Source organism: Cavia porcellus, unplaced genomic scaffold (genome assembly GCF_034190915.1).
Source record: "Cavia porcellus strain 051 isolate PalLab524CR breed Dunkin Hartley unplaced genomic scaffold, mCavPor4.1 scaffold_8, whole genome shotgun sequence".
NCBI classification, from domain to species: Eukaryota; Metazoa; Chordata; class Mammalia; order Rodentia; family Caviidae; genus Cavia; species Cavia porcellus.
Window position 1 is genome coordinate 4,126,357 of NW_026947491.1, and position 25,697 is coordinate 4,152,053.

At 42.4% G+C, this 25,697-nt stretch overlaps 1 protein-coding gene across 9 annotated transcripts in view; it reads left to right on the plus strand.

The window, feature by feature from the left end:
• LOC134477121 (uncharacterized) overlaps positions 1-25,697 on the plus strand; it is a 108,383-nt gene that overhangs the window by 61,019 nt on the left and 21,667 nt on the right. For 3 of the 9 annotated variants that reach the window (XR_010049014.1, XR_010049013.1, XR_010049012.1), the window contains one exon: positions 22,472-22,609. The exons of the other annotated variants lie outside the window; for them this stretch is intronic. The gene's annotated coding sequence lies outside the window, so the exon portion shown is untranslated. The remainder of the gene's footprint in view (positions 1-22,471; positions 22,610-25,697) is intronic. 9 annotated transcript variants of the gene reach the window in all.

The following is a 25,697-nucleotide window of genomic DNA, read 5'->3' on the forward strand; positions in this document are numbered from 1 at the left end:
CTCCTCACTAGGGTGAATTTTCTCCACACAGAATTATGCTGAGTCAATTTACATGGGCACCCAAGCATCACAATTCATCCCTTGTCCACTTCACAACCAAGCATATTTCTTTAAACCATAGTCTTCTAGTATAAAACCAAGTCCATGGTTATACCTGACATGTTATCACCACAAGTGAAAATGCACTAATTCTTCCCCCCCCCGGATCGAAGGCAAGTTTTATTTTGGTGATGCTTGCTTTTAACATTTCATAACTTAAATATCAAGACCATGTTATAATATTTAACTAATGTTAGGTCTATCGATATTGTATTACCTTGGAATTCTATTACAAGAAAACTATTAGTTACAATCCTTGTTTTTTGGCATGGATCTGAGACTTTTTTGAAATTTGCTTTGATCTACTTTTTCTAACTTACTATATTTGACTTAGGGTGGATCCAAGGTTAATGACAATGCACAAAGGCAGAAACAAGTACAAGAAAGAGGCACTGATACTATTGTCTCATTGCTTATGGACAAAATATTGATACATGTATTGACACAGTCTTTGAAATATACATGTTGACCTCTTCAGAAAAGCTAGGTTTATGAACTGTTGGATAATGACCCTATAAAACCAAGTCCGGCTAATCACACAACTTCACTTCTGCAAAAGGGAATGAATCATTCCCAGAACAAGAAGATAACTACTTTGAAATGTGTAGCTGGCCTAGAAAATATGGAGGGGAATGGGCTCCATTATGGCAAACTAGATGAGCAGATGGGGGCTTTCCAAGTTGTCAGCTTTCAGTTTCTCAGACCCAGGTTATATATATAAGCTAAAATATTAACTTGGACTATTGATTGTGATAGGTATATGGTGAGTTTAATTGATAATGTGGACTCGGAGAAGGAGTGGTTTACCTGGAAATGAAGACTCCTGTGATATAGCCTTGTAACCCATGTCTAGAACTCAGTTTTGCATTCTCAAGTGTAGACAGGTGTTTCTGAGAGAGATTATGTGAAACTGGGTTAGGGATAAATACAGCAGGTCTCTTGATCGGTATTTGCCTAAAATTCATTCTAGAATTCACCATGATACTGAGTAGATGCTGTTCATTTTATGCTAGCAATTCAGATCATTGGATTTCATTGGAAATATGGAAAAATATTTGGTTGAGTGAGTGCATAAATGGCAGCAATGTTGCTGATTAAATGTAAAGTCATACAGAAAACTACCTGGGTTCTTAACTACAGATGAGTGTCCTCAACTGGAGCTACAGTTTCTCTACAATTGTTTCAGACTTCTGACCCTGGCTGCCATCTCCCTCACTTCTCACTGTAAACCTTACCCTCACCTATTCAAGTTATGTCAAATCTAGGGTGGCTCAAGGGAACTTAGTGTTGGTGCAAAATTGTGCCTAACATTTTCATTTAATGAATCTGTGTCTTATGCATTAGGTATAGGACAACAATGTGTGGGAAATGATACTCCCAACATACTGAGAACTTTGTTCTAGCTTCTCTTATTGCACTCTGCTTGGCATAAATTATTTCAGATTATAAGGGCAGAGGGCCAGTGAAACTCCAAATGTGGCATGAAAAAATAGGGAAATGGTCACCTTATCTTAAATTTCACACAGGACCCATGGAAAGTGAAGAAATGTGAGTGTCCCCCACATTGACATTGTAATTGGACATCTGGGCTCTTTAGTCTCAAAAACAAGCTTAACCTAGAGCTTCTTGTGGCAGTAGTCTTAACTCCTTCAGTCTCATCATTGTAATAGCCTAAGTATGATTCATGGATTAAAAAAATCTAAACAATACTGTGAGAGGTGTTGATGTTCTAGGTAATAACATACAGTCAGGCGTTTGGGCCTGCACCAGTTCATCGGGCTTGCATGCTTGGACTTTTCCACTCATGTCAAATAAGCACAAGAATTGAGCTTCCTTCTCTTTGGGGGCCTGTGTGTCTATTTCTTCATGTACTTAATGCATGAAACAAGGTTTCTGGAACAGTGGGTGATTCTGACTCAGCCACTTGGATTCAGGTTCATAGAGTATGAAAATTCCACTGCAATGTTCTGGTGTGGTGACTGAGTAGAGCTGCAAGGTGAGAGCCACTGGTGACACTTGGAAAGAGACATTGATAAGACAAGAGGGCTGAATGAAGAATCACTGGATCATCCAGAACAAGGCTGGTCCTAAGCAGTTCTGTTTTTCAAAGACTTTATTTACCTTGTGCTCCATGTATTCAGGATATTCTTGTTGCTTTAGTGTGTAGAGGTGGGAGAGTGATATTGCTGTAGAAATCAGAATCTTTTTTGAATGCTCATTAATATAGTCACATTTCCCTAGTCTAATAAAAATTCTTACACAGAATGAGGAACACATGTAACCAGAAGCCCTGGTGTAAATTATTTTTATGTCTAAAGTTGTTGGACAGGCCCCCCAGCTGACAGTGAACATCTGATTTAGAGACGGTGCTAGCTTAGCATTTAGGAAAGCACTGGGAGTTGGGAGGGAGTAGGAAGCTGTTACCTCCTTGCCCCTTCCAGGAAGGGTACAGAAGTTTCTCTAGCTTGTGTCTCACAAAGTTGAATACAACCACTGAAGGCACATTCATTTGCTAATTCCCACTCACATTATCTAACATGATAAGATGAAATAAATACTGAAATGACACAGATAATGCTGGAATCATGAACAAGCTGTTCATTCTGATGTAAATGCTCCTGTGTTGTTGGTCTGTACCCAGGGGTAGGATTAAAGAGGCCTTTGATTCTCAATGCCAAATGCTATGGATTTATTTTCTGAAGAGGCCCTGGGAAGTAGGAATCAGAATGACGCTGTGGACCCAAAATTTGATATTTCCCAAGAGTACTTTTTCCCCTTGCGATAGGAAATGCACAATGTTATTACATCTGCAGTGCAAAATAAAAAAACAGGAAGACTCATGGAATGCTTAGAATCAAGGTCTCCATGGGAATAGATTAAGCACAGCCAGGCTCCTGATTTCTGCTCTTTGTCAGTGCTTAAGACAAGGAGCTTGTGAGCCCTGGTGTGCTGTGGATGCAAAAGGGAATAAAGAATTCCTCTCCTGAGCTTCCACATTCTTTCGCAGAAGCGTAAGTCTGAGGCTTAGGACCTGGACAATTATCACATCACACACATGGAAGAATCGAGCTCAACACATGGCTTCATCAGCCTCCACATTCTCTGGACTGACATGACCCACTGCTTAAAGGACAACAGGAAACTGAGAACCAGCATTGTGTATACTAAACTCTGCCAGAAGGAACAGTGGATCTACTCCTGGTTCAACTACTGCAGAAACCAAAGTGATCAGCATTGGAAAAATGATATTCGAGTTGTGTGACATGGCATAGTCAAAAGGCTGAAATGGGGGCAGCTTAGAAAGAACCTCTGATCCTTCCCAAGCCATCTGCAGGGAATGCTCAGACACAATAAACCAGATGCACCCCTGAGTTACAGACTGAAACTTTGTGTAACTGCGGAAATCCAAGTGGTAGGGAAACTTACACCTGACATCCAACCGCTCTATTTCCTAGCAGTTCAGAGTTAACTGGAGGTGATGGGAAAGAAATGATGGAACTAAAAATGTTGAGGATCACTGAAAGATTTCTACTTTCCACTCTCTTCTGTTCCAGCCTTTTATTTGATCATTACCTCCAGGATGCAGACAAAGGAATAGAAGGGTGAGAAGATGTTTCACAAAGAAACCAGTGCCACGACGTGAGTCATGGTACTGATCATGTTAAAAGCTACCCTGTACCATTCTTTGTCTTTGTGAGTCAGTAGATTTTTGATCTCCATCTTCCCCATAGAATTACTGTACTGAGCGGAGTAAAATCATACTAAGTCCTGCTTTTCTCTACTGGGCTGCTAAGTGTCTGAGCTGGTAATAGATGCAGTTTCTTTAGTTTGACTCTCCAGGACATGAGGCTTCTTTAGTGACCTTTTCCTCATAGTTTTCTAATTCTTCATGTGCTAGATGTGTTACACTCATCCCACATCCCCTGAGAGAGGGTTGGCTGGTATAAGTGGGGCTCAAAGCCTGCCATTTCTGAACAGGGCCCTGTCTCTCCCGAGGTGATTTGGAGGACATGAAGGAAATGTAGGATATATCACAGTGCTAGGGACATAGGTCGTTTGTCTCATGAAGGTTCAAGTGAACCTAGCACCATTTTTTAAAATCCATTTTGTTCAAGGATTAAACTGACAAACTACAGCAAAATGCCAAGACCCATCAATCAGGGGCAACAATGGTACATACATCATACGTTGGCATTCCCAAATGAATCATCCAGGCCATAAGACATCTGCATTTAGTCTTCCTGATGTGCCCTCACTTCTGAGGCTCAACAGTTAAGTTAAATTATGACTTGGTCTATAAGCTGCTCAGTTGTGGAGCAGAAATCTTCATTTCAGTCTTCAATAAACAAATTATAGTGTGGCTGAGTGAATCAAGAATCAGTTCAGGACAGCTGACACCTTTCAGGCTTATCTGGGAGCCACATGGCATAGTATACTCAGGCCTGTTTGGCACTCATGAGAGTGATCATTAACCATAGTGGAAATCTGGGTGGATTTTAAGGAAATTAAATCTCTGAGACAGTTGTGGAACAAGAATGAACATGTGTGTAAACATTTCCCAAACCTTGACAATATGAAATCTTGAGGAGAAATTACCTAAAGGAAGTCTGATTTCTAGAAATAAATGTATTCAAAAATACCTCTATAAGTAGAAGGTGGATAGAGGGAAATAATCTTGTTTAGTATTTCTTTTGAAAGGTTTTAATCTTTGGCTTGGCAGAGATGTCTATTTCTTCCAAATCGAAGACTGTGGCTCTAGCCAGGCAGAGTGGGGTTCTCATTCACTGAGTCCCAGGTCTCATGCCGTGTCAGGAAGAGCCTCCAGTCCTCCTTTCCTGGTGCTCACTTCTGAGGGCCTGTTGGAGATGGGCCTGGGTTGGATCCAAACCCACCCTCTGGGTCTGTATGGCCTATGTCCAGGGCTGCAGGAATTGATGAGGACTACACAGTCATTCTCTGAAGGTTAAGGGTTTAGGAACAACTGCTTGAAGGGGAAGGGCTTCCAAGTGGGACCGCTGGATGTTCTTAAACCACTTGCTCCCCTACAAGGCCTTGAATAAGGAGGTCAAGTTTTGCGATAGGTGCTAAGATCCCATGTGTGTTGGGGATCAACACCTGTGAAAATGGTGAAGAGGTAGATGAGGGAGACAGTGGTGTCTGGCCATGTAATTGTCTCCTGGAGACTGGCCCCCCCCCCTCAGTGAGTCGCAAGGCTTTAGTGTCCCTATCATGCCCATACATTTAGAGCATTATGCTCCAAAGTCATAGTCAGCCCACACATTATTCTGCTTAGGATCCATGACTTTCCATGCTGTTCTTCACAGGCTACGCCTGGTCTGTGTCCATAAGAGAACAGGTGTTGTTAGGTGGCTGAATTGCAACCTCTGAATCCTGCAGCTTCTGAACACAGCTTGACTTGGAAAAGACCTAGGGAATCTCTCAGGAAAAGTGAAGCTGAATATGGTCACAGGTGACACAGAAGCAGTCATGGCACCAGGAATGGTGTCTTTCTGCACAAATTTCATTTCCCTTGGTTGCCATCTAGTTGGTGGTGGCACATTCATCATAAGACAGAGGGTCTTTGAATGGTAGTCACACACATTGTGGTCCTGCTGGGCCCAGTGTAATCCAGTGGTGAGGTTTCTTCCCATCTTTGCCTAGGGTGAAGGTGAAGTTGTCCATTGAGTCCTGCAGGCAGGATCAGAATAAAATGGGACACTTGACTCTAGTCCCCAGGTTTTGAGCTATCATTGCATGGATTTCTAGTGTGTAACCACAGTGAGACATCTCTCTAAAATAAAGTTTAGTTTTCTGATCATAGACTAGAAGGATCATGGTCCATTCACCTTCCTGTGACACTCATGGGAATGAGGGATTCCCAGTTTATTCCCTGTGGAGATTTATTCAAACCTCTTGTGCCTCTGTATTCATAAGAGGTAAGTGGGAAACAGGGTGGCTCACCCTTGTTGGATATAGGAATGGCCTGCTATGCCACTATATGTGCAAGGTGTCTCATATGGATGCTCCCCTATGAAGCATGGAGTCAGGCCAGAGACAGTCATGCTGTGTACACCTCAGGCTACCCGAGAAGAAATTTGCACATTTGCCTCAGATACCACAGCCAGATGCTTATTAGCCATCTGTCTCATTCACTGTTTCAGATGTCATCACCAGGAAGTGATCAAGCCTGTTTTGGTAGACACCTCCCACCTGCCTCATGGAATAGCATTGTGTATAAAAGTCTGGGAACTCTTGCTCCATATGTTTCCCTGTATCACATGGAGTTGGAACAGGACAAAGTATCTGACATTTAAGTAACAGCATTTGATAGTGACCCACAAGCATTTCTAGCACACACATGTAGTATGCCCACAATGTAGTGTGTGATCCTAGAGCATCTGTACTAGCCCCACAAGCGCTGTGCTTTCCATTGTCTTGAATGGCTACTCTTGTATTAGGGAGTCCAGAAAGCAAATGATCTGGCCATGCACAATTTAATGTCCCACAGGAACTTGGCACCACTGGAAGAGAGTTCCTTTTCTGTGAGGACACTGATCTCTAGCAACAACAACTGCAGGAAGGAATTTGGGTGCCTTCAGGCCATACACAGTTCCCTGACCCCATAGCTACTCCCTAATCTGCCTGGACATCTTGTGCAACCCACTTTGTCACCTGCCTGAAGGCAGGAAGCCAGGTGAGTACAGAGTTGAGTCTAAGTAGCTCAAGCTTAGATACAGAGGTCCTCCCTGACACAGCCTGCCAAAATCAGGAGAGTGAGGGTTAATCATGAAAAAGATCCTGACAGGAGTCTTGGAACTCCATCTGCAAGAGACATCAGAGGAGTATTTTGTCAGTAGGCAGGAGGAGCAAGCCAGGGAGCATCAGCAGCACATGGAAGGCTGGAAACCAGGAGTGTTGTCCAGTAGCGGGTTTCTCTTACAGGAGAGCATGGAGCAAAGATTCAGAAGCAAGGACAGTGTCACTGCCTGTCCGAGGAGTTTTCTCCTGGGTTTTCTCAGTGCATTAGGCAGAGGCGCCGTGTTTTACATACATGATACTGAGCAGAAGCCAGGGCCCTGACAATGTTCCATTCTAGCAGAGGTCTTTGAGTGACAATTCAAAAAGCTTGATCCCGATTCTTCAAGGGCTTCAGGCAATAAATGGAGATAAAGGAGAAGACAACTCTCATAGTCACCATACAGGTGACTGTGAGGAATAGAGATGCAACTTGAGGTCCACATCCTGGGCAACTTTCCTTAAGTCCAGACGGACCATTTAGTGTAGTTGCTTAAGACTCCAAGATCCTGTGACCACAGGCTCTGCATCCAGTGTCTGAACTGTTTTGGCCTCTGTAAGTAGCTGGGTTCCAAGCAGTGGGAATTTGAGTGTGACTAGATAATGAATATATATAACACCCCATTGGGGAATTGTTCCTCTCTAAGTCACTTCACAGTGGGATTTCTTAAATATATTGAATGTACTGTCCTGATCTATTGGGCCACATCAGTTATGGTTGTGTCACTTTCTACTGCCCCCATGTAGTTGTGAAGCTTCACAGGTATTATATGGGGACCTGTGCAGCAGGGAGACAATCCCAGCACACAATCCCAGTGTGACTTTCATAGATCATACTATGTCCTTAGTGCTGGGGATTTATATTAGAAGCTTCTGAGACAAAGTAAGCAAAGAATATTTTGAGTAAATTTTTAATGGACAGAAAAAGCAGTTTGTGTACTAGCTAGTATCAGGATTTTGAGGCAAGTCATAGAAATCCCTGTCTTCAATTGAATTTGATATCTTCAAATGAGGCAGGAAATTTCTCCAGAATATCTCCCAGCTCTTATCCTGGGTCCTATTCTTACACACTGACAATCTAAGTCATGTAACAGCCTCTAAATATACCTAAAATACATTGAGCTTAATTAATTACAAATATGTGGCTGAGATTGTCAAAAAGAGGTGCTGAAGGGTTGCAAATCTCTTGCAAGTTACTGTTGACATGTAGCTGCCTTCCTCGAGGCCCAGATTTTTCTTAAAACTCATGGTCCTGCAGCAAATATCTGTATCAGTGTCTCTAAAGATGCTATTTCAATACATTGTCTGAAAAGATGAGCTGAAAGTCCTTGGGGCTAGCAGTAATTTCATCCTAGCCAAGATTATGTGGCCACTTGTGTTACTGTAGCAATTTGGATGACTGAGTGGTCTATAACACAGGCCATATTAGGAATACAAATATTGTATGGTGACTTTCTAAGACAAAATAAAAATGAGAATGACTCCTAGGCGCTGAAAGAATCCAGCTCTTGAGCTAAGTTCATCAGGAACATAGTGAAATGAGGAGCATGCTGCTGGAGTCGTGCTTGAAAGTGTGTGCTAAATGATATCCTGTCTGTGCTGGGAATGGTTTTGATTTCCACCTCTGGTTCCCATTTCCCCATCCGGTCAGGTCAGATTATGAATGCAGTGGGGGTGTCAGTGAGTCTGCAGGTAGAATAGAGGGACCATATGAGGTGATCAAGAACCATCTTGAATTTTTTTTTGAAAATGATAGGTTGACTTTGAAGGATCAGAAGCCTCAAGATATAAGTGATGTGAGATTAAGATGGCTGAAGACAACCAGCACTATTTTTATTAGCCTGCCTTTCCACTGCATGGCAATGCTGATTCCCTGGTTCCATGGAGAAGCCATGCATCCTCAGAGGGTATGGCCATGAGCCTGTGAGCCTTCTTGTTTCTGTCTTCCTGGCAGAAAAGGAGCAGATGTGGAGGTTGAAATCCCTGAAGTTAGGTCTGCAACCTTTGATCCCCCAGCAGTCCCATGATTTTGGAAGCAGAAATGCAAGTATCGTGTCCTGCATGTCTTATATGCTCTCACTTGGTGTCTGTACCAGCACAGAAACTGCCCCAGTGTCCAAGGTTATTGATGATCTCGATTATGAGATCTTCCTAGTCATGAAGAAGCAAAGTACGGCGAGGTCGTGTACCGTCATGATCCTAAATTGTTTCTTGCTATTACCATGTAGATCTGATTCCTCTAACCTACCATTGTCAATCATGAGAAATGAGTCAAAGAGGATATGACACATTCCCATATCAGCTCTCAAATGTAGTCATAGATACCTTCGTTGGTTCAAGCTGTCATTTTGGGGAATATGAAATATCTCCAATTCCTTTGTTTTCCATGAGGCAAATATTTTCTCAATGAAATTGTCAAATAGAAATATTTGCACTGTAGAGCAGACAATTTCCCAGAGCAGTACACATTGAGATCTGACTCTGAAAGGTTTCTACTGATTTTCATGGATGATCTTTGTTGTCACTGGGCTTCCCATCACTAGCTTGTGTGGTTGTGTGACTAGTCTGATCACCTAGACCCTGTAGAGATGGTGGTTTGCAATTACTCTTGGCAATGACTGATCTAGTTTGGAGAGAAGAGGCCTGCAGTTGGCAGGTTGAAGCAGTGCAAAGGTGACACACAAGACCAAATTAAAAGGGAAACTATAGGTATCATCATCACAGCAAGGTTATTGGTGTGTTTTCTTGCCATTTGTAGAATTCATAAGATCCTCTGGAAAGAAGATGAGCTTATTTTAGAGGAACATTACTATAATGTGTCTAGCTACTAACATTTTTTGTTACTAACACAAATTGAAGGCCTCCCACTTCTGAAACCATGTTAAAGAATGGGGTCCAATATGGCAGCCTTCGTGAGAATTTTGGAGGCTTTTCCAGCTTGTCAGTCATGGCAGCAGTTAGGTAACACTGAACCTGGAGTGAAAACTAATGTAATTATCTTCATCTTTAATTTAATGTGAGTGTAATTGATGTGGACCCTGGGGGACAATTAAGCTGTACCTGGAACATGCTGTAAGTAAGGTCTTTTTAGCCAAGTCTGAAACTGATTAGTTTTGCTTTCTCAATGGCAAATTCAGTACATGGGTATTTCAAAGTGTGGGCTTTGTGAGCAGGACCAGCCTACGCTGGGTGTGGTTCTTGGATACTCAAAATCTTGAAATCAATATCTAATTGTCAGTCTTGAGACAATTCTCTGCCTAAAATTTTAATTCTCTGCATAGTAGTAGAAGGAATGGCATTAATGTTCCTAGAGCCCAAAGTTAGCTGTAGGCCCTTCAACACAAGTTTTGGAAACCAATCTTGCTTGAGACAATTTAAACACTACCAGTATCTAGTGAATGCTCTGAAATTATTTCTACAAATACAGATTGATATACTCAGCAATACCACTAAACACAGAATATGATGTTGAGTAAATTTTGACGGAGGGGAGTGGCAGCAGCTATGGTGACCTGCTGAGATATCTGAAGAGAAAGCCCTGCAGGTCCATTTCTTAATGTTGAGCTAGAAGACTCACTAGATTGTTTCAGATCTGGGAGGCTGCACCAAACTGTCATTATAGCTTCTCATTCTCATCTTTGTGTGCATTGTTAACTTTACCTGAGTTCTACCCTGGTCTAAGAGAAAGCAGAGAAAACTATGACTGAGGGTCCAAGGAAGCACTTCTGTGTGTCTCTTGCAAAATAATATTGACATCCAGATATTTTCCTTGAGGCATTGGTATGATGCTTCTCAGAGCTCATTGTCAGCCAGCAAAGCTCTGAATGGATGCCTTAAGCTCCATGTCACAATGTCTGCAAAGAGACACAATGATTACAAAAAGAACTTTTGGGGGCGAAGGATCCAAACACTTTGGCCTAACCTATTTTCAAGTCTACAGTGAGATTGCTGCAACACTATCTGTAACCCAGGGACCCAATTATTGGGCCCTCTTTTAGACATAAATGGCATGAAGGAAAATGAAATCTTTGACACTGCATTTTCAAGAGGTAAAAGAAAATTTTAAATACTCTTAAAAATACCTAAGCTAGCTAAACACATCTTGTAAAGATCTGAACCACAGCTGATGGGAATTGTTGCAGCAGCAGGCCTTTCTAGATCATTGAGAAAGAGCCTGGAGTTTGAGCTGGGGCCATCAGAAGAATACTGAGTTGTGAAGCATTCTTGGATGGATACCCTGGCTCTGTTCCGTAGGAAATGACATTTTTCCCTTGCCTGACTTATTTCAGTGATCCTGTTATACCCTGATTGTCTTATCTGAGATTACTGAGACAAGAGATGGTGGCCTGGAGACTTAAAATGGAATAGGGTAGGGTGGGAATGTGTTCTGCTCATAGCTTCATGTTTCCCCCAGGAACCTTAGGAAATGAGAACATTTGAAAGATACTGTGTGAGGAGTTTGGCCAACAACAACTCTGAGCACTACAGTTTCCAATGCAGTGAAATCCTTCCATCCTGAAATGGATCTATGGTCTGCACAAAGTCCTTATCTTTCACAATGTGGCATCTGGCATTTTATGATGGTGAATCCATGGTCAGAAGTCTGAGCAGTATCGCTCGACACTGTCCCTATGTGATTTTTTTAAATAGGAAATACAATCACATTGATACATGAGATTCCTAGACTCTGAAAAGGAATCTGAAAGCTGCTGCTGCTTCCTGGTCATATATGAGGAAAAGTGACATCATGAAGTCATGTATTGGTTCAGACCAAGCACATGACTGGAGGTGATTCAGGGCCAGAGAATCTTGACTGATAGGGAAGAGGGAGTGGGTAAGCATCAGGCACTCACTCTCATGCTGTGCTGTGAATTCAGCAGTGCTGTACTGGTAAGGAAGTGAGGTAGGGCTACAAGGCAAGGGGACTGCTGCCTGGCAGAGGAGGAGTTGATCTCAGTGGTACAGGGCCTTGCATTACCCCAGCCAGGCTCAGGGTTCCAAATGAGATGGCAGTGATTCTAGTTGTTGACTAGGAGTTCCATCTTATGGGCTTCCTTTCTCACTCCAGGAAGGAAAACAAAGTATTTCATGAGGTTCTGTTGAGGCAAAACCAAAATAAGCAATTTTCAAAAATAATGAAGCTACTTAAGTGTCTGCTCTGAAGCCAAAGATGAAATCTGAAAATTGGACCACATTGTACAAAGTGGGTTCAGTCTTTGCCTGCTGAAAGGCCTGCGCCATTTCTTTCTGCAGAACACTGAGCTGTGCTCAGGGGAGGGATGGTATGGTCATTAGAGCAGTAAGGTGGGAGCCTCAAGGCCAGGACTCCCATTTGAATCATTCCAGGTTCTCCTCTTGGTACCACTAGTTGTATCTGCTCCTGACACAGGAATCTACCCTGTGTGCATACAAGGTAGCACTTCTAGCTGTGCAGTGCAGGGTCATCTCCATCCTGGGTTGTTTCAGGCAGAGTTGAGGTGGTCATTGGTGCACAGGGACCTAATGGTTCAAGTTGCTGCGGTGTCCACCTTTGGTTTGCCCCAAACTCCGTGCTGTAACTGGACTCCATCCTGAGCAACACCCTCACTGCCCTAATGGAGACTGTCACCAAAACCATGAAACAATGTGAAAAATGCATTCTGAGTAATAACTAAATCTATACTGTCATCAATGCAATGTCATTGAAATATGCAGTAAGCATCCTCACTCCGCTGTGTGGCACATCCTGGAGAAGTTCTCTGCCCTCGATAGAAATATGCAGAAAGCATGGTGTCTCTCACAGCTTTCATCAGCCCTTTGACCCAAATGTCTCTTTGAAAGTCTTTCAAGTTGTCCTTTTAGTTTTAAGGAAAGAATGTATTTCAAGTTGGTAGGGGGCAAAGTTAAGTCCATTCATCCCTTCATGACAGAGTTGAATCAGCTCTAATTTATTTATTATACAATGCACTCACTATATGCTTGATTCCTAATGTCTAGGCAGAAGGAAACCATAGCCCTAGGTCCCGACTGTGTCAAAGAGGAGAAATGAGAATAGTTTTGTGTGGTATCAAGCAATTCATCAGTCTCTAAAACCTCCACCAACATATCATGATCTCAGACACATGGAAGTGAAAGGTTCAAGACTGGCAGGATGATCATCAGTCACTTACCTGCCTGTCCTCTGGTAAGGGCCATAGCATATCCTAATCAACGTGGTGTTCCACTGCATGTATTTATTATTGCTTCATATTTGAGAACCTTTCAGTTGCTCTCCATGGTGCAGATACTAAAACTATGGCACTCAGGTGATAACACACAGTGTAGGTTTGCCTGAAGAGCACCATATATAGATCATGAATGATCATGGGCTTGAGTAAACATAGATCATGACTTCATTTATAAGGAATAGGTCTAGTATCTGTTCCAGTGGGATATCCTTGAACATAAGAAACACTGCCACCTGTAAAATGCCTTTCGTAACAGGCCAAGATCTCAGTGTGAGCTTTCAGATCATGAAAGATTAAATACTTGATGCTTGCATGGGTCTCACTTAAAGAAACACATGTTCTTAACTTGGTGATGGAAAGCGTGATCAAGTAGCAGCTGAAGCCTTCCCAAGAATGTTGGCAGCGGTTAAAGTCTGTTGAGTAGCTTGTTTGAACCAAGGCAGATGATGACCTAATGCCTGTCAATTGTATCTGAGCAGAAGCCACTCACTCCCTGAGTTAGGAACATGATCAGCAGACTCCAAGGCAGGTCTTTGGAGTCTTTCAAGGGTCACCTCTCTCACTGATTACCTGGTACTAGTACAAAAGTTTAAATATGAACATTATAAGTGAGATCAAGTGTCTGGTCAAGGTCACAAAGTCTAATCATGGTTCAAGTAGACCACTTGACACTCAGGGATGCTCCAAGAACATGAGACTGCTCTTTGATGATATGACCCTCCTGATGCTGTACTTCTCCTCTTCCAACCTGCATACCAGGAGGGGCAACCAGTATCCCAGGCAGTGGGAAGAAATTACTGCAAGATAATAGCTCTCCATAAATCAGTGGTTGGTCAGTTTAAGATGGAAGAAAGTTCTCTTGCTTTTGGACTCAATGAGTTGAGCAACTGGGTACTGAGTTCAAAGGCCTCAAGCCTTGCCAGTCCCCATGCCACAGTGAAGCAGCTTACCTGACATGAATCACAATGGCATGGGACTTGCACAGGACTCCATAATGATGTCCAGGCCTTCAATCTGTGGATATTTTAACTGTACTCTTGAAATCTAGGAAGAGTTCAGTGTGCCTGGTGTCCAGCTAGGAACACTTTTATGTAAAATGTACCATGCTTGAGAAATCCAGAGTGCTACCCTTGGCAATCACAAGCGTGAATAAATTATGCTTGGAAATGTAAGGTATACTCAAGCTGTGTGTTAGTATAGCCTGACATGAAGCTGGAAGTAAAGGCTGGATGATTTGAGATCTTGAAGGACACAGAATATTCTATGCAGTCATCAGATGCACATGAAAGCTAGTGGATCAAAGGGATTTGCAAATCCTCCAGTACTGAGGTGCCTCTGCCATTTTCCAAAAATCATCCCTCTGTGAATCTTAATGTAGCTTGCTGATGACATCAAAGATACTACTGGCCATGGTCAACCCAGAAACACACTGGAGGAAGTTATAGAGAAAAGAATAACCACTGTCTGTAGTTCTGCCATTGATAGTTTTGAAGCTCATTGAATCTGTTCAACAATGAAAGGCATTGTTAGCCATCCTAGAGTCTTCCTCCAAATATCACTGCTCATTTGGTACCAATCCAAATTCCATGTGAGTCCTGGTCCAATATACGAACTGTATTTTACTCAGTGCTTGTATTTTCTGTATAGTACTGTGTTTAAGCAGCCTGCTTTCATGATGGTTCTTAAATTCATGGACTGGCAGAAAGCAATGTTGGTACTGCACTTTCTCAATTGATCAAGCACTGAAGAGCCATCAGCAGCATGGCTGTCTGATGACCGGGCAGCTCTAGATGTTCATGAACAATAATTATTAGGAAGAGTATCTGCCACCTTGACTCAGAACTTCTCCATACAATAACTCCTCAGATACCAGGAGTTAACTACAGATTGTCATGATGCTCTGAAGTTTCTGCTGCATCCCTACAGTCAGTGAAATCACCCTGTTGCAGCTTATACCAGCTTGTTGGTTCTTGGTGCTTTTATCAAGCTTCCTGTAGGCATGGAGCAACAGCAACATTCGGCATACTAAATAGGTTCAGCCCAACTCAGTAAGTTGATGGGTATCAGAAAAAGAATCCTCTGGAGCTGCAGTCAGTGTCAATGTTGCAATGACTTTAAAGTCTAAATTGATGACAAAAGGATTTAGTTCTTATCCACTGCACCCTTTTAACCAGTACTTGATGAAGCTGAGTAAATAATATCATCAGGTTGCACATCTGTACTCTTTAGGACAAACTTCCTCAGGCCCAAGTAAATCTTGGCTCCATGCTGGTACTGCTTCTTCCCATGGTGGGTTGCAATGGTATTTTGCTAGACAGTATCAAATTAGTTGGACTCACTTAACTATTGCTGAGATGAAAACCTGCACACAGGTGTAGTTCACTTAATGGCATCCTGGAGCCACTGGCAAATCCATACAGTCACATTCTCACTATAAAGTCTGGGGAATCTTAGAAGTAATAACTCTTCCATTATGACCTAATGCATGAGGCACTCTGGATCCATCTGAGATCCTTGTAAGTTGTTACTTCCACTGGAATATGGCCAATGTGGAAGAAGCCTGTGGACTGTAGCAGAATTGTAGGTCCAGCCTTAGTATCCAGACAAATATCACATTGCATACATGGAAGAATCAGGAGTGACACATGGCTTCCTTAACCTCCACATTCACTTCACTGGAATGACCCATTACTTGATGTCCTTACATCAAGAAGCTAGGAACCAGCATTCTGCATATTAAACTCTACCAGCAGAGATTGTGGATCTACTGCTTCACCCACTGCAGAAACCAGAGTGGTCAGCATTTAAAACAGTGGCATTGAGGTGTCTGACATGGTATAGCCAAAATGCTGATATGAGTGGAGCTTAGATAGAACCTCTGATCACTTCCCAGCGATTAATGCTCTCAGTCACTTTGGACCATTGTAGATACAAAAATTTTCATAACTGTATCTCAGGAGTATCACTGCAGAAGTCAAAGTGTTAGAGAAGTTTAAAGTTTGAGCCCTTCATCTCTATTTGCAAGTGGTTCAGAGTTGACTGGAAGTGAGGGAAAAGAAATGGACAACTAAAAAAGTTGTGGGTCATTGAAAATTTCCAATTCTCTTGTGTTCCACATTTTTATTTGATTTGTGACGCCAAGATAGAGACAAGAGAATGCAAAGAGAAGATGTTTCACAAAGGAACCAGTGCTGGGACATCAAGTCAGGGTGCTGATTGTGTTAAAACCTGCCCTATGCAGATGCCATTCTATGTCTTTGTGAGTCAGATTTTAATGTCCATCTGCTCCATAAGAGTTATTGTATTGAACAGAGTCAAATCTTAATAAAAAGACCTGGCTTTTCTCTACTGGGTTGTACAGTAAACATTTGGGCTGGCAATAGATTCAGTTTCTTTAGCTTGACTTTCAAGGACATGAGGCCTGCTTAGTGACCTTTCCCTCATAGCATTCTAATTCCTCATGTTCTAGGTAAGTTACAATCATCTTGTATCCCTTCAGAGAGCCTTTACTGGTATAACCATGGCTGAAACCATCCCATTTCTGAATACAGTCCTCTCTTTCATGAGGCAGTTGAATGGACACATCACAGTGCTATGGACACAGGTGCACTCGAACTTCCGTGAGACAAACCACCTAATGTCCTCACTTTATGAAGCTCAACAATGAAGTCATCAGTAGATAATATGAGCTGTTCAGCTATGCAGAAGAAATCCTTTCATTCTTCAAACAAATAAATTTTACTATAGTTGAGGGAATCAAGCTCAGGAGAGGTCACAGCTCTGAGGCTTATATTGAGGCCACAGGGCACCATTGCTCAGCTCTTTTGAGTATTCATGAATGTACCCATTAATCAGTGTGGAAACCCACATGATTTCTCTGGAAATCAAATCTGAGGCAATTTAGAACTGAGTATGCACCTATATACAAATGTCATTCAAGCCTTGACAGTATGAAATCCTCTGGAGTAGGGTTTACCCTAAGAAAGCTAAGTAGTTATAGAAATAGGTGTATTAAAATACTACTCTCCATAGAAGCTGGATAAATGGAAATAATCCTTCTGAGCATTTCTTTTGATAGTTTTTAGTATTTATTGGCAAAGGCATCTGTCTTCCAAACCCAAAACTATGCAGCTATGGCCAGTCAGAGTCGAGTTCCCATTTGATGTGTGCCAGGTCCTATGCCATGTCAGGAAGGGACAGATTCCTCTTTGGTGGTGGCTCCTGAGAGGCTATTGGAGATGAGTTCGGGCCTGATCAGTGCCCAGCCTCTGGGTCACCATGGCTTTTGTGTAGGACCTGCAGGAGCTAACAGTGAACTGCACACTTATTCTCTGCACAGGTGAGGGTCAGGAAAACCTGTTGCAATGAGGGGCTTGCATATGAGGCCTCTCCATGCTTTTGGAACACTTGCTCCTCTGTGAGGCCCTGAATAGGGAGGTCAAGCTTTGTGATAGGTGATAAGTGTGTTAGAGATCAATGCTTGCGAAAATGGAGAGGAGGCAGGTTGAGCAGACTGGTGTCTGACCAAGGTGCAGCCTGCTGGAGCCTGGGCCTCCCCAGCAGTGTTTCTAGGCTTCAGTGTCCCCAATCAGGAACACACATTTGGAGCATGATGTATGGTGACTGTGACATTAGGGCATAATGCACCTTAGGATCCATGACTTTCCCTGTTTTTCATAAGCTGAGCGTAGTTGGTGTCTATAAGAGAAGAGAGATTGTTAGGTGACTGAATCGCAACCTCTGCAGGCTTTGGTTTCTGAACACACATAGACTTGGGTGGGACCTCAGAAATCCTTAGGAAACATGAAGCTGGAAGTGGTAACAGGTGACACAGAATAAATCATAGCACCAGGGACAGTCTCTGTCTGCAGAAAGCGCATTCTCCTTGGTTATCATTTTGCTGGGTGTGGCATGCTTGCTGTAGGTGACTCTTTCTGATGAAGAGAATTTACTCATAGCCACCCCTAATGTTGTCCTTCAAGGACTGACACAATGCAATGGTGTGGCTTTTACCTATCTTTGCCTGGATAAAGGCAGAGTCATCTATTCAGTCTTGCAGGCAGGATCAGAGTGAAATGGGGCATTTGTGTCCAGTCTCCAGGTTTTGATCCATCATTGCATGGATTTCTAGGCACAGTGAGATAGCTCTGTAAAATACGGCCTAGCTTGCTGTTCATACATTAGAAGGGTTATGGTCCATCTGCCTTCTGGTAACACTCATGGGGATTCCCAGTTTCTTTCCTGTGCAGTTTTACTCATGCCTCCTGTGCTCTCTATTCTCAACAAGTAAGTAGGAAGAAGGGGGGCTCGCCTCTACTGGGTATAGGAGTGGCCTGACATACTGTTATACATGGAAGGTGACTCATAGGAATGCTCCCCTGTGAAGTCTGGAGCCAGGGCCAAGAGCTGGCACTCATGCTGTGTGTACCTCTGCCTACCCGAGTAGGAATTTTCTCATCTATCTCAGGCTCCACACAGTGTCAGTCAGATACTAGTTAGCTGTCTGGCCAGTGGTTCTGGCTTGGCCACTCAGTTATTATCATCTCAACTTGTTGAATGAGACAGTCTTGGCAAATACCTCCCACATGACTCATGGACCTGCAACCTGTGCAAGTCTGGAGATTCTTGCTCTGTATGTTTTTCTGAATCCCATGAAGATAGGACAGGAGACCATGACTGATGTTTAAGTATGGCCTTTGGCCTAGGTATTGAGACATTTCTAGCATACGCCTGAAGAGACATTTCTAGCATATGCCTGAAATGTGAGACCCAAGAACATCTGTGGTAGCCTTACCACTCTGTGTTTCAAATTGCCATGAATGGCTACTCTGGGCTCTAGGGAGTAAAGTAAGGGATAAGACCTAAGGACAGTTTAATATGTTACATGAGCCTGAGACACTTGGAGGTAAGCTCCTTAAAGTGGTTCCTGGGAGGGCACAGATATCTAGTGATACCCACTGCAGGAAGGAGTTTGGGGGCCTCTGAGCCATGCATGGCTCCCTGAATCCTCAGCTAATCCCTGATCTTCTCAGACTTCTCCTGTAACCACTCTTGGACCTGCTGGAGGGAAAGAGGCCAGAGCAGTGCAGAGTAGAGAACATGGATCTCAAGCTCAGTTATGGTGGTCCTCTCTGACACAGCTTTCCAGAGTCAAGAGAGTAAGCTTGTTCAGCAGTAAGATCCAGACTGAAGTCCTGGGACAGCATCTCAAAGATGTGCCTGATCACCCTTTTTGGCAGAAAGCAGTAGGTACAGGTGAGGGAGTGACGGGAAAACACAGAAGGCTGGAAACCAGGACAGAAGTCCAGTAATAAGGATTCTCTTAGAGCAGAATGTGGAGTGCAGATTCTAAAGCAAGGAGACTGTCAGTGCCAGTCTAGGGAGAATTTTCATGGGTTTTCACAGTGCCTTAGGTAAAGATGCTGCATTTGATGTGCCTGCTAATTCACAGAAGCCAGGGGCATTAGCAATGTTCCCTTTGTGACAGAGATATCTGAGTCACAATTCACCATTCTTCAAGGGATGCAGTCAAGAAGTAGAGATAATGACAGACACCACTAGGAGTCACCAGAAGTCACCATATGGAATAGACACCCAACTAAGTCACCTCAAGTCAAGTTGGGCCATCTAGGATGGTCAGGTAAGACCTCATTGCTCTGTGCACAGCACTGCTCTCCAGTGGTGGGATGGAACTCTGTCAACAGAAAGAATGGTGCTACCCACTTACCCTCAGGAACTCAGGCTCACACAGGACTAACGTGAGGTTGATCCATGTGTGCTTCTATACGGAGGTCTTTCCTGTGGGATGAGTGGCAACCTCTGTCACCACAGCATGCTGCAGGTACCTTCCCTGGCCCTCTCTCTGGCCTCACTGCCTTTCTGGCTCCCAGGTTGGGAGCCCTGCAGGAGGCTCAGGCACCCACATCCCATCCTGACCTCAGTACAGGATGGAGTTTATACTAGAATCAGACTTTTATGAGCTGCAGGGACAGCCAGAACGCACTCTTCCATTATTCTGGGAAGACTAGGTTCTCTGTGGTTTTCTCATGACCAAGCCTGAATTTCCAAGACAAGGGCAATAGTCATGCTGTCAGTTCACCACAAGTGTACCCAGAAGGGCTCGGCAAATGTGTGCCTCTTAGTGTTTGCATCCAAATGTGCAATGATTGCATTTGGGCAGGAGGCACTCAGAGGCCCAGAGACCCTAGTGTGCAGTAGTATACTGTCCTGGCCTAGAAAGCTAGGTGGGGAGGAAAATGGACTTCCCTACTGAGTGTTGTGCCTCAGTGCCCCCAAACCACATATGGTCATTCCAGCTTCATGGTCAGGCCAGTAACCTCTAGCCTCCAAGAAGACCCATGATTCATATTTCTCTTCAAGAATACTATCCTACAGTTCCTATCTGCACTTGAATGGAACATCACACCCAAGACTTGCTAGCATTTGGGCAGGGAACACCTGAGCATTGCAATCCAGTGCCCATCCAAGAGTTCACCAGTGCTGCAGTGGTGAGGCGTATAACCTGAGCAACCTAAGTTACGATCTGAATGCACTAAACTCACTTCTCCTTGACAGTTCCAAAAAATCAAAGCCTTCTATCCAAGGACTTGAGTCTTCTCCCTGAGGTTGTGGGAAACAGTGACATATTCACAGGTCAGATCTCACATTTTCCAATAGTGTGGCTGCCTGTTCATTTTTGGGAAACATGTTCATTCTCCACTCTTAAGTATTCATTCAGGAAAATGTGATTTGGGTAACAAAATAGCTTGAAAATTTTCCTATTCACTGCTTTGGGATGTTAACAAAATTGTGATCAAAAAATAGTCTTAAGGGCATTAGCTCACTGAAGATGGCCACCCAGGGAACTGGGCTGCCCATCAACCAACACACATGGATTTGAGGGTCTTCAGGTGACAGCTCTTCTGAAATTGTGATGTCATTGGCCTGCTAATAACAGTCCTGTTTGAGTGGAAGCAGAAAGTTGGGTTGGTAGGTAAATGGAGGCACCCAAAGGGACAGAAAATACAAGAGTAAGCCAGGGATTTGATATCTTGCTACTGATGCTCAAGGTAAGGCTTTGTGTTTGAATCCCTAATCTACAATTTGTTTGCAACCCCTGTGAAAGAAATTTGGCTTACTCAATGCTGTGCTTCAATCTCACAAAAACAAATTTAGCTCGTCTTGGAGCTTTTACTCTGTTATAAGAGTTAAGATGCCATTCAAGGAAATGGATGCTACCTCTTGGTAGTAGCCCTCACTTGTCCGGGGCCACTTGGCCAGAATTGTGAACTTTTATAGAGGCCTGTGTGTGCAGCTTAGGCATTTTTCCAGATTGTGTCAAACATCAGTTGGGTTAATTTTTAGTGCCAGGTTCGTTGCTGCCTAAAATGATAAGCTTGATCTATAGCTCTTGCTAACATGCTATGGTGACTATCATTGTTGATGTGCAACCTGACAGAGACAGTTAGGCTGGGACTAAAATCCAGTGGCCACAGACTCTGAAGACTGTATCTGGATTGAGTTCTGGCCTCAGTAAGTACATGGGATCCAGACAATGGAAATTTGACCAGGACCAGTCTTTGACTATGTAAGATCCCTTTGGGGTTTCTTCTTCTGTAAGTCAGTTTGGACTAACATTTCTTAAATACTTCAAATGCACTGTCCTGTCCCACGGGACCATGTTGAGTATGGTGTTGTCCTTTTCTAGTGCTCAAATTTATTGTGGATCTTTATGGACCTTGTTTGGGGCAACGAGTGGCTGGGAGAGAAGACAGTGTGTCCTTAATACTAGGAATTAACATTAGAAGCTCTTGGGACCAGGGAAGCAAAGAATATTTTGAGCCAGTTCTTAATGGACAAAAATAGCACTTGGTGTACCAGCTAATAAGAAGGACTTTGAGGCAACCCATAGGAATTCCTGTTTTGAATTTAATTTGATAAATTCAAATCATGCTAGAAGTTTCTTAAAAACGTCTCCTAGCTCTGATCCTGGCTGATATTCACACATTCTCACTCTAAACCTTGTAAAGCCTCTAAATTTGCCTAAATGTACATTGACCTAATTAAGTAGAAAGTTGTGGCCCAGGTTGTCAATAAGAGATGCTGACATGATACAAATGTTCTGCAAGATACTGTTGACACTGAGCTGTCTTCCTTGAGGCCAAAGTATTTCTCTCAGAACTCATGGTCATTCTGCAAATATCTGGATCAATGTCCTTAAAGATACTACTTCAATATATAGTGTCTAAAAAGATGTGCTGTGACTCCTTAGGACTACCAGAAATTTCATCTTAGCCAAGTTTAGGGCCTCAGCTGTTATTGTATGAACTCAGATGACTGGGTGTTTTGTAACCAGGCCATATTATCTACAGGAACTAAAATATTACATGGTGAATTTCTCAAAATAAAAGTGAGAATGACTCCTAGACCCAGAAAGAAACCAACATTGGAGCTGAGGTCATCAGGACCATGGTGGAATGAGGAGAATTCTGCTGGAACCATTGTGGCAGGTATTTGCAAAAATGAAATCCTGCCCATGTCGGGAATGTTTTTGATTTCTACTGCTAGTCCTCCTTTTTTCACTCAGTCAGGTGAGATTATGAATGCAGAGAGGGTGCCGGTGAGTCTCAAAGTAGAGAAGAGTGACGTATGTGATGTGATAAAAAACCATCGTAAATATAGTTTTTAAAAAGGGCAGGTTGAATTTAAAGAGAGAGTCATAAGGCTGAGTACATTTGTGATGTGTGATTAAGGTGTCTGAAGACAGCCAGTACTGTTTTTTAAACTTTTTTATTTTGAGATTAAGACAAAAGAGGACATAAGAGAGCAGATCAGAACAGAACAATGTAAGCAGCACAGTACTTCACCACAAGACCAATCCGATATTAACAGTAGCTAACATAATGTCTCTTTCTTTGAAATAGTTGAGTATAACTTCATATACAGTAGTATCAAATATAACAAAATAGTATAAAACCATTCAAGAGAATGAAAGTATTAGAGGGCATTCAGAAACAAATAACAGATAATGAACAATGGCTACTATATTATCAGATTTCCCATAGAAAATTTGTTTATACTATTACACATTATAAAATCCAATAAGATACAACATGATACAACCAATGAAAACAGAAAATCAAAAGCATGGTATGATTTCAAAGCAAGATGATACTAAATCAGCACTGGCTATTATGATGTCTTGTTTTCTTCAAAATAGCTGTTCATGCCATCACAGATAATAAAATCAGACAAACCAATACAAAATCATTGCAACTAATGAATGAATACATTGCTTTGAAGCCTTATAATGTTATGGGGAATCATGATTACCATAAAATCTTATGTACGCTTACCATTTCTTACACTAGGGAGAGTATATGGTATTTATACATGTGAGTTTAATTTTTCACTTATGAGTATGGTCTCAAGTTGCATCCATTTATAAATATCTCAATGTGATTCTTTATGGCTGAGTAGTACTCAGTTGATAGGCACTTAGGTTGTTTCCAAGGTCTGGCTATTACAAATTGTGCTGCTATAAACATAGGTGCACATATATCACTGTAGTATGATGTTTTCAGTTCTTCTGAGAATATGCCTAGAAATGAAATAGCTGTGTCAAATGGGACTTCCAATCCTAGGTTTTTGAGAAATCTCCAGACTGACCTTAAGAGTGGTTACACCAGTCTATACTCCCACCAACAGTGCAGAAGAGTTCCTTTTCCCCACAGCCTCTCCAGCATTTGTTGTTGGTAGTTTTCTTGATCCTGGCCATTCTTTCTGGAGTGAGATGGAATCTCAGTGTTTCAATTTGCATTTATCTAAGGACTAATGATGATGACCATTTTTCCATGTATTTATTTGCCATTTGTGTTTCTTCATCTGAGAACTGTGTATTCATCTCAGTTGCCCATTTTTGGACTGGGGCGTTGAGTTTTGGGCATCTGATTTTTTTAATTCTTTACATGTTTTAGACAGAAGTCCTTTGTCTGAGGGACAGTTCATGAAGATTTTTTTCCCAGTTTGTGGGTTTTCTTTTCACTATGTGGGAGATTTCTTTTGACATGCAGAAACTTTTTAATATGTTGTGATCTCAGTTATTGATTCTGGAAAGGATTTCCCATGTGGTTTGATTCCTGTTCATGAATTCTCTACCTACCCAATTTACATAAATGTTAAATTGTCATTGAAATAAATGGAAGATATCCTCTTCTGAGAGGCCTCTCCCTGGTATGGCAGCCATGGAATATATTGGCGTCCATTGCTGTGGCCTTTGTAAGCAGTCTGGAGGATTCTTCAGCTTGTCCCTGATAACAGCACTGTTAGACAAAACAACCTGGAGTGAAAATCTCCCTAATAGCCTTGATGTTTTTTTTTTAATTTTTATTTTGAAAGTATACAACAGAACAAGTCAGAATAAAGCCAACTAAGATCGTACAGTGAAATTGGTACAGAACTTCACAGCAGGTTACCAGAATAACAGTGATAGGTATCACAGTATATTTGTTATCTTTATAATAGTTGTTCTTTCAATCCCTTATATCAAAATGAGATGAAATATAGAACACTATAGAACTTATCAAAACAGAATACTGAATAGAGCAGTACCATTAATCAGAAAAAAGCAAAACAGTAATAAAAATACTTGCCTTCAAAGAAATGGTGGAAGGAAGTCCCCCTTATTTGCTATGGTCAACCCCCCAGGAGATGCTCAGATTTCTGGTTCCCATTTGCTAATGGGGGGGGGGATAGGGGAAGTGGGATATTTGACGCTAGGCCATGTAGCAGTAGGTTCACTATTGCTAAGCAGGGAGGCAGAATGGTCATTTGTTTTCACAGCATCTTCAGTGGATCTCAGGAGACACTGCTGGGTCTCCCCCTGGAAGAATATCCTTGATCTTTAACTTTATTAAATGTGAGTGCAATTGACAGGGACTGTGAGGGATGGTTAAGCTGAACGTAGAGCATTCTGTGACTGGGTCACTAGTGCTGGTCTGAAACTGATTAGTTTTGTTTTCTCAGTGGCATGGGCCCCTGAGTGTGGAATTTTGTGAGCAGGATTATGCCATGGGGGTGTGAATCCTGGGCACTCAAAATTTGTCTCAAGAGTGCCAGTTAGGTGTGGACTGCAAGATTTTGAGTATAACTTTGCTTCTCCATATGGGGCAAGGTGATGTATGGCATCAGTGCTTCTAGTGTCCTATTTAAGCTGAGGTTCCCAACACGAATCTTAAACTGATCTTGCCTCAGACATCTCAAGAAACACTACCTGTGTCTAGTGAATGTTGTGCACTCTTTGCTACAAATTCAGAGTGACATTCTTCTGCAACAGTAACCCTAAACACAGAATATTGTGTTGAGTCTATTTTAATGGAGGGAAATGGCAGCAGCTTTGGTGTACAGCCAAGAAACTGGCAGGCAAAGACCCACAGATTCATTGCTTAATGTGCAACTAGAAGACTCCTTACTTTGTTTCAGAGCTGGGATGGTGCTAGACACTGTGGCCATAACTTTTTTCTTATCCTTTCTGTGGATTGTTAACTTTACCTGAACTATGAAGTAGTCTAAGAGGAAGCAGAGAAAATTATGGCTGAA